The sequence below is a fragment of the Protopterus annectens genome, chromosome 1.part1, assembly GCF_019279795.1.
Source record: "Protopterus annectens isolate FY-2018-M chromosome 1.part1, PAN1.0, whole genome shotgun sequence".
In the NCBI taxonomy this organism is placed as follows: domain Eukaryota; kingdom Metazoa; phylum Chordata; order Ceratodontiformes; family Protopteridae; genus Protopterus; species Protopterus annectens.
Genome location: NC_056726.1, coordinates 1,048,017,323 through 1,048,027,252, shown reverse-complemented (window position 1 = coordinate 1,048,027,252; position 9,930 = coordinate 1,048,017,323). Strand labels below are relative to the sequence as shown.

General features: G+C 36.7%; 1 protein-coding gene across 2 annotated transcripts in view; it reads left to right on the top strand.

The window, feature by feature from the left end:
* Positions 1-1,914: 1,914 nt before the first annotated feature.
* Positions 1,915-9,930, top strand: part of LOC122808848 — a 769,817-nt gene continuing 761,801 nt past the window's right edge. For both annotated transcript variants that reach the window (XM_044079953.1, XM_044079944.1), the window contains exon 1: positions 1,915-2,066. The gene's annotated coding sequence lies outside the window, so the exon portion shown is untranslated. The remainder of the gene's footprint in view (positions 2,067-9,930) is intronic.

Genomic DNA, 9,930 nt, shown 5'->3' with positions numbered 1-9,930 from the left:
GCTATTTATATGCATGTGCTGTCCATGGAAATGCTTCTTAAAGTTACAACACACACAGATATTCTACGCTATCCAGAGTTAGGCTGTGTTAGTAGAAGGATTTACTTTTTTCAGATTTATCTTCCATCACATTCATTTGCATTATGCTTTCTGTGTTATGATGAGGTATATAAAGTTACTAATTGCAGATTTTTACACATTTTGAAATGTACTTGCAGCTAGTTCGGAATCATTTCAGATTCAGAACCATAAATAGATGCTTGTCAATGTATATTTATGTTTAGTACATAATGGTACCAAAACATTTTATTTGTAGAAGAGGTTCTCAGTGAAAATAATCTTTACTTTGGGTATTCAGTTTTGGGGTGTTTTCATATTCAGGATGTCATGTCATAGTTTAGCTTCTTTTTTATCTGTTTGGGATTTCAGGCATTACTGATATCAGGATTACCACCTTTTCCTTTTAAGTAATAGCATGGAGTTCTATAAACCATCTCCTTGCTTACTCTTGCAGTAACTTCAGAGAGTCTAGTTTTATCTGCTGCAGCACCCAGGTGAGATGAACTTCTTCAGTGGGGCACATTTCTGATTTAAGGAACCACACACATTGTCCTTTTCAAAGCCCACCTGCACCACAATGAATGTACTCAGTCTTATGTGGTCCCTTTTTTTAATTCTTGTTCAGTGATAACATTCCCTTCCACTCCTGCACTTCTTGCCTGGTGCAGCAGTCAATAAAACAACCAAACACTTTGTCTTCCTTCAGAGTTGGATCTTCTGTTTTCATTACAATGGCTTCATTTGTATTACGGAGAACTACTGAACACATTTCACTGTCTCGTATCACATAGACTCACCCTCATGAAGTAGAGAGTTTCCTAATTAATGGTTGGCAGTTGTTTCACATAAAACCCGACAACATGCAGTTTCCAGGCTTTGTGTAGGTGACATTGTGAAGACTCTCTGCCACCATACAATTAGTCACTTTGTTAGCAGTCATAACACTGAACGTACAGAGCTTTTGATTAAGGAACTGTATAACTGTGAACTCTTCTTCCATCGTCTACCGATGGCCAGAAAACAGAAATGACTGTTCTAGCAAAAGGTTGCAATTCCAGTCTATAAATGCTTCTAAGAGATTACAAGGAAGCACTTAACTACCATCTTTTATAACCCACCTCCTGACTCAAGTGGAGAGAACACTACATGTACTTGTAATCCTTGTAACTCAAGGACCTACGTAACATGAATGCGAATTGCTTTATCAATCCACATATTGCAGGAGAAGAATGTATGTTTACTTTGTCATATAAACTTTCCTGCTCACATACTTCATAACTGTATCTGTGTTATTGTTCCACAGCTCTGTATAAGTCTACATAGTGAATAAAATAACTACATTTGTTGAAATGCCATCACCTAGACCTTGTTATCGATTTTGATACTGTTTAATTTCACTGGAAACTTGCCTTCTCTTGGTTGAGCTATATTTTTAATCTTCGGATTTATACCTGTTTATCAGACTAGAATTAAACTTTTGTTTGTTCAAAAAACATTTCTTGAAAAGATGTTATAGTTCCTCAAATGTACCAGTTTATCAGCTGAATGTGGTGCATTTGCTATATATTTAGAGTATAAGATAAAGATAATCTATTATTATGTACATTTTGGGTCACTACATTTATTTTAGCTTATAAAATCTAGTTCAAACTGAAAGAATGCCACTAATGTAAAGATAAATTTATCCTGAATAGTTTGACACTTACAGTTTCCTAGTAACACTTGTGTTTCCAGAAATATGAATATTTGCTTGAATTGCAACATTATAACGTCATTTTTAAAGGCTCAAGCCACACCCGCTGGGAGTTAAAAGTATACACACACACAAAAGAGTTGTACTGGAGGGAGGGAGTTTTAAAGTGGGTGGTGTACACATGATTAATGTATTATAAAATTGTCATTGATGTTGTGTACCAGTGTTCATGAAGCAATGATCTGCATCTTATAATCAAACAGAAAGACTGCGACTTTCTATTTACATTTACATACTGGCTGAGAAGAACAAGGTAAGAATTTTCATTCTTTCATTAAAGATACATTCTTGTTATAAATTAGCATGCAACATTTAGATTATCTAGCCACATGCATGCTAACATTATATACAGGATTTCAGGTAAGAAAACATTTGTTGACAAAGCAGGAAATTTTTATTCATCAGTCCAATAAGCAGTTTTTTCTGCGTTCAGGAATGAAATTTATTTTTGCAAAAATGAAAGTGGAAGTACTTATATACCTTATAAATAACTTTGTTTTCAAGTCCTTATGACAAAGCAAAGAAGGAAGGTGCAATACTAAGCATGAAAAAAGATGTGATTTTGTTGTCTTTATTGTTTATCTATTGCTTAATGTTAAAGTTAAGTTGTGCCTCCCTAGCATGTGTTTCTGCTTCATAGAATTAGGTAGCACTGCTGAAACAAGTTAACTAGGGGTAATTCAATGTCTCTGAAAGTTGATTTTCTAGGGTAGCATAAACCAGAGGGTAAGGTTATTTGTAGCAGAATAACTGAACTTTAAGCAACGGTAACTTGTTAGTTGTACTCCGTCAGGAATGCCTACAGAGTTCAGTGCCATGTCATTGTGGATACAATAAGTCTCCAGTATGGCCAGAAAACAAAAATGACTGTTCTAGCAAAAGGTTGCAATTCCATACTGAAAAGTGCTTCCTTGTAATCTCTTAGAAGCATTAATTACCGTCTTTTATAACCCACTTCTTGACTCAGTTGGAGAGAACTGTACATGCACCTGTAATTCCTGTAACTGATGGACCTAAGTAACATGACTGGGAATCACTTTATCAATCCATCTATTGCAGGAGAAGAACGTCTGTTTAGTTTGTCTCATAACATTTCTTGCTCACATACTTCATAACTGTATCTGTGTTATTGTTCCACAGCTCTGCATAAGTTTACATAGTAAATAAAATAACTACATTTGTTGGAATGCCATCACCTAGACCTTGTTATTAGGTTTGATGCTATGTAATTTCATTGGAAACTTGCATTCCCTTGGTTCAGTTATATTTTTAATCTCAGGATTTATACCTGTTTATCAAACTGTAGAATTAAACTTGTTTTTGTGCTTGTCAAAAAAACATTTCTGAAAAAGATGTTATAGTTCCTCAGATGTACCAGAGTTTATCAGCTGAATGTGGTGCATTTGCTATATATTCAAAGTATAAGTTATAGGTAATCTATTATTATATACATTTTGAGTGGAACTTTTTGTGTAGCTGAACAAACAAGTAAAAAGTCATACATTTTAATGTGCATACAAATGTTAATAAAGGGGTGGTGCCATTTATTTGGCAGGTCTTAACTCATTACAGCTGAGTATGTCTCCAGGTGTTTCTGCAGTTACCTCCTACTGACACCCCTAGGGATCAAATATTGCTTTTTCATATTTGCATTAATAATTCCAAAACCATGCTACATACAAGGTATCAGAAGATTTCATCTTAAAGCATACACGATGGCAAACACAACTGCATTGATATCTGACCTCTGTCTAATGCAGCTGGAGATATTGGATATTATTTGTATACTATTTTTTTGTATTGTAATAATTTTCATATTTCTCTAAATATCTCAACATTTGGGTAACACAAAAACAGAACTGCTTAGCCTCATATGAAAGCGCACAGCTGTATGAAGAAAATCCTGCTGGCAGTATGTGTCTTGCTTGAATAGTTACTGAGACATCATAAGCTGTTTATACAACATTATGAAATTAATATTCACTGCCTTTATTTTGGCTCATAAAATCCAGTTTAAAGCAATAAACTGAAAGAATGTGATTAATGTAAAGATTAATTTGTCTTGCAGAGTTTGCCATTTACAGTTTCCTAGTAACACTTGTGGTTCCAGAAATATGAATATTTGCTTGAATTGCAACATTATAACTTCATGTTTTTTAAAGGCTCAAGCCACACCCACTGGGAGTTAGAAGTAGACACACAAAAGAGTTGTACTGGAGGGAAGGAGTTTTAAAGTGGGTGGTGTACACAGGATTAATGTTGTATTATAACACTGTCATTGATGTTGTCTACTACCGTTCAAGAAGCAAGGATCTGCATGTTATCATCAAACAGAAAGAGTGCCGCTTTCTATTTTCATTTACATACTGGTACGAATTTTCATTCTTTCATTAAAGATACATTCTTGTTATAAGTTAGCATGCAACATTTGGAATATCAAGCCACATGTATGCTAACATTGTATTCAGGATTTCTGGTTAGAAAACCTTTGTTGACAAAGCAGGAAATGTTTATTCAATCTTAGAAGCAATTTTTTCTGCGTTGTTCAGGAATAAAATTAATTTTTCCAAAAATTAAAGCAAAAGTACTTGCACCTTATTAATAGCTTTGTTTTCAACTGCTTATGACAAAGAAAGGAAGGGAGGTGTAATACTAAGCAGGAAAAAATATGTGGTTATGGTATCTTTATTGTTTATCTACTGCTTAACATTAATGTTAAGTTGTGCCTCCCTATCATGTGTTTCTGCTTCATAAAATTAGGTAGCACTGCTGAAACAAGTTAACTAGGGGTAATTCAATGTCTCTGCAAGTTGATTTTCTAGGGCAACATAGAGGGTAAGGTTATTTGTAGCCAAAGCATTGGACTTTAAGCAACTGTAACTTGTTAGTTGTACCCTCTGAGGGACTGCCTACAGATTTCAGTGCCATATCATTGTGGGTACAATAACATTCCAGTAAAATAATTAGTCGTTACTCATATATAACATGGTTTTGTTGTTAAACTGTGTGTTTTTATCTATCTGTCTGTCTATCTATCTTTCTATCTGTCTGTCCAGTGGATATCAAAAGTTTACACACCCCTGTTAAAATGCCAGGTTTTTGTGATATAAAAAAATGAGACCACAATAAATCATTTCAAAACTTTTCCTATCTTTAATATGACCTATAACCTGTACAATTCAATTGAAAAACAAACAAATCTGTTAGGGGAAAAATATAAAAAATAAAAAATGTACAATACGCTGGTTGCATAAGTGTGCACACCCTTAAACTAATACTTTGTTGAAGCACCTTTTGATTTAATTACAGCAGTCAGTGTTCTTGGGTACACACCTGCCATCAGTTAAAGAGACTGATTAACCCCAAATAAAGTTCAGCTGTTCTAGTAGGATTTTCCTGACATTTACTCAGTTGCCTGCTACAGCAAAAGCCATGGTTTGCAGAGAGCTTACAAAGCATCAAAAGGATCTCATTGTTGAAAGGTATCAGCCAGGAGAAGGTACAAAAGAATTTCCACAGCATTGGATATACCATGGAACACAGTGAAGACAGTCATCAAAAAGTGGAGAAAATATGGGACAACAGTGATGTTGCAAAGAACTGGACGTCCTTCCAAAATTGATGAAAAGACAAGATGAAAACTGGTCAGGGAGGCTGCCAAGAGACCTACAGCAACACTGAAGGAGCTGCAGGAATTTCTGGCAAATACTGGTTGTGTACCACATGTGACAACAATCTCCCATTATCTCCATATGTCTGGACTATGGGGTAGGGTTGCAAGGCGGAAACCTTTTCTTACACAGAAAAACATCCAGGCCCAGCTAAACTTTACACAACAATACATCAAGTCTCTCAAAAGTGTGTGGGAAAATGTGTTATGGTCTGATGAGACCAAGGCTGAAATTTTTGGCCACAATTCCAAAAGGTACGTTTGGCGCAAAAACACTTCACATCACCAAAAGAACACCATTCCCACAAGGAAGCATGGTGGTGGAAGTATCATGCTTTGGGGTTGCTTTTCTTCAGCTGGAACTGGGGCTTTAGTCAAGGTGGAGGGAATTATGAACAGTTCCAAATACCAGTCACTGTTGGCCCAAAACCTTCAGGCATCTGCTAGAAAGCTGAAGAGGAATTTCATCTTTCAACACGACAATGACCCCAAGCATACATCCAGATCAACAAATGAATGGCTTCACCAGAAGAAACCTAAACTTTTGGAATGTCCCAGCCAGAGCCCAGACCTAAATCCAATAGAAAATTTGTGGGGTGACATGAAGAGGGCTGTGCACAAGAGATGTCCTCGCAATCTGACAGATTTGGAGAGCTTTTGCAAGGAAGAGTGGGCAAATATTGCCAAGTCAAGATGTACCATGCTGATAGACTCCTCCCCAAGAAGACTGAATGTTGTAATTAAATCAAAAGGTGCTTCAACAAAGTATTAGTTTAAGGGTGTGCACACTTATGCAATCAGCTTATTGTATGTTTTTTTTATATTTTTCCCCCTAACAGATTTGTTTGTTTTTCAATTGAATTTTACAGGTTATAGGTCATATTAAAAGTGGGAAAAGTTTTGAAATGATTTATTATCATCTCATTGTTTTTATATTATGAAAACCTGCCATTTTAACAGGGGTGTGTACACTTTTTATATCGTGTGTGTGTGTGTGTGTGTTTGGGTGTGCATGCGCGCTCGCATGTTTGTGTGTGTGTGTGTGTGAGTGTGTGTGTATGTATGTGTATATATATATATATATATATATATATATATATATATATATATATATATATATGGTGAACAAGAGGGAAATATTGTACTTTCAAAAAATGTAATGATATAGGCTAGATAATAGGAAGTAAATGGGGATATAACTATCCTAAAGGAGGAAAGGATGTTACAGCATTGTGGAAATAGGATCAGTAACGAGGGAAACCAGGATATGGAGGAGGGGTGGAAGCCTCAAAAAGTACAGAAGTAGGTAAGGAGGGTGGGGTGCAGTTACAGTACGACTCAGTGAATAGTGAGTACAGGTTATGAAATGTATAAGTGGTTGAGCATGACAGAAAAGGAATTCAAAAGGCTGCATATAGTTCTGGGCATATCATGAATGGTACACAGGATGTAGGACTCAAACTCAAGGCACACTCTTAGGGTGTACAGTAGAGGGGGTACAAGATTATGATTTAGGGTAGTAAGTCTGGAGATGAAGGAGAGAGATGGGAATGAAAGCTGTGGACACAGGTAGTAAAGGTCACTTCTGGCATCCTGCAGTTTATTCAGTGTGAGCAAGAAAAGGGACAAAAGGATATCTAACAAGAAAGGGGGCACTAGTTAAAAGAAAAGGAAAATTAAAATATGTCTCTGGTTTCTTGGTTATATGAACAGAAAGGCAGAGAGAGAGGTTCACCAAGTAAGCTAATAGTGATGAACTAAAAGGAGTCTTTTCTTCTCTTACCCTGAAAATGTTTCGTGTGGCTCTAGTTATCTTATTGGCTGACATTAACGAGGGACTACACTGACACTGCATTTTAATTTCATAACTTTATTTGTTTGATAACTTGTGTTTGTCTTTCAAAATGTTTAAATGCTAGATTAAGACCCCAGAACAGATCCTATTTATTTCTTTTTATGTATGTTTGCATGTATGTGTATTTCTTTCTTTATTTAGGTAAGATGTGTAAAAGATGCTTTTCTGCTGCTTAATTAGCTGTGAATCTGGAGAGGGTGGTGTAGTTCATACATGATATTATGGATTGCCGTGTCCCAGAATCCTACAGTTTTATTTTCATTCTGATGTCAGACAGGATGTTGTTATTCTTCTTTCAGTCCTCTCAATCCATTTTGTGTTTCTGTCCTAATCCTGCTCAGTTCTTAATTTTAGTGATTTTTTTCTGCTCATTATGTGAATTAAAATTTAAGCACCCTCACAGCCCTGTTTTGTTCATGCCCACTAGCTGCTCACCTCAAGATCCACAGAACTAATTATTTTTGTACCACAATAGCTGTACTTTTCAGCCAGGGTTTAGTGTTAATAAGATCTGCACATTTCAATTAGACAGCATTTAGTATTTAAGAAGTACCATATGAGCATGGAAGGCTACAAGCAAACCTGCTGCTGTCAAGTGGCCACACTACAAGAGCTTCATACAAATGTACTTTAAAAGGGCAGCAGCTTAAACCAAGGGAATGAGGTTACAGAAGATAGGATGAGGTGAATATGTTTCTCTAGGTCTGGTCTAGTAATTTAGGATGTAAAGGTGGACTGAGGCATAAGGCATGTGGGATTATATGAAGAAAGTTGTGATACTTGAAAGATCTCTGAAGGATGGTATGGTAATTGGGAAAGAGTAAACATAGTAGAAGGTGTCGCTCATTGCATTCATTCAGTGAGACACTGAGGCTGACTTGTGCACTCAAGTGATTTAGTAACACACACATTAGCAGCAGTAACATAAACATTGCTTCAGGACAGATGATAACATACTGACTGCACACACTGACTGACTGCACATGTGAACTGACTGAATGCACACACTGAAGTAACTCTGGCATGCACGTGCTGAACCTTATATATGCACTTGTTTACTGACTATGGCTACCTACATCCTCCTTCTTTTGAAAAAATGCAAACAACATTTCATAACACATAATAAACTTTATACTCAAGTTGTATATTTGGGATTAGGCTTGAAGATTCTGCCTGATCTGCTAATATAGTAACGTTGACTGGGTTTGACAACTCGAACAGTCTCTGGGGATTTATCTGATATATGAGACTTAGGGGCAACATTAGATTAATTTAAGAAAGAGTAACTGTCCTGCTGGATTTGGACAATGGATGAGTCAACTCGGGGGACTCGTGTTACATTACAGGTGATCTGCTGCGACTCTGGTTCAGAAATTGGCAAGACATGTCTTGGATTTGTGCGATATTCCATTCCTTCTGATTGTTTTATATAGGATCTTGGTATTTGACAGATGTTTTTACAATTCCTATATGATCATGCCCTTTTGATGACTGCATTCTTACAACCTCTCCTTGCAGTAATGGTCTTAGGGGTTTACTGGTCTTACGGTAGTACAACTTCTGTGACTGACGTTTTTTGAAAAGTTGAGCCTTGGCCATTGTATTGTTTTTGGAGTTTGGTAGCAATTATTTGCTGATTGGAAGAGGAGTTCTTGTTTGTTTAGACATCAGTCTTTGAGCATGTGAACCAAGCAAGTTGTCTCTTAGAATGTTTCTGAAATTGAGTAGATTACGAAACACATCAGTGCCATCTGTCTTGGATTTCTCCAAACACTGTTTTGTATTCGAACTGCATGTTCAGCTAGACCATTAGCTTGTGGATATTCAGGACTACTGGTAACATGAACAAAGTCACAAGCCTTAGCAAATTTCTTGAACTGCTGACTAGTAAACTGCACACCATTATCAGACATGACTTAATGTCTCTTTGATTTTGTAAAGAATGTACTGGACAGCAGGTTAGGGAGTAGGTCAGTCTCGAACCAACCTGAGTAAGAGTCTACTAACACAAAGTAATGTTGACCATTCCAATAAAGAATATCTATAGCAGCCAACGACAATGGTAATTCAGAGATTTGATGTAACCAAAGTGGTTCTTTTTGTTGATGCGATTTGGTGCTGTTGCAAATTGAACAAGCTAGAGTTTCCTTCTCTATATCTTTGGACATAGAAAACCAAAATACAATGCCTGTTGCCCTTCTTTTGGTTAAACCATTACCTGGGTAGGATACACTAGACAATCTCGACGTACTGAAATGTTGAATTTCAGTACGTCAAGACCAAATAGTGGAAAGTGCAGTTACCCAAAACTACATATGCTGAATGCAGAAGTATCGAATCTGCAAATGTTGAATCTGCCGCTATCGTGGTGTCACCTTCATGACGTGTGGTGCAGTTTGTGGATTTATCTGGGGTTTCAGGTAAGTGTTGTGTGTTTGAAGCTATTGGGTAGGGATTTTAGTATGTATGAGTGTGTGTGGTGGTGTTTTTTGTGTGTTTGTGTGTTTAGTGTGATCTTGAAGTTAGAATATATAAGTGGGGGTGTATGGGGGGTGCAGGGGGGCTTGCCCCCTTACTTATAGGTAGGTTAGG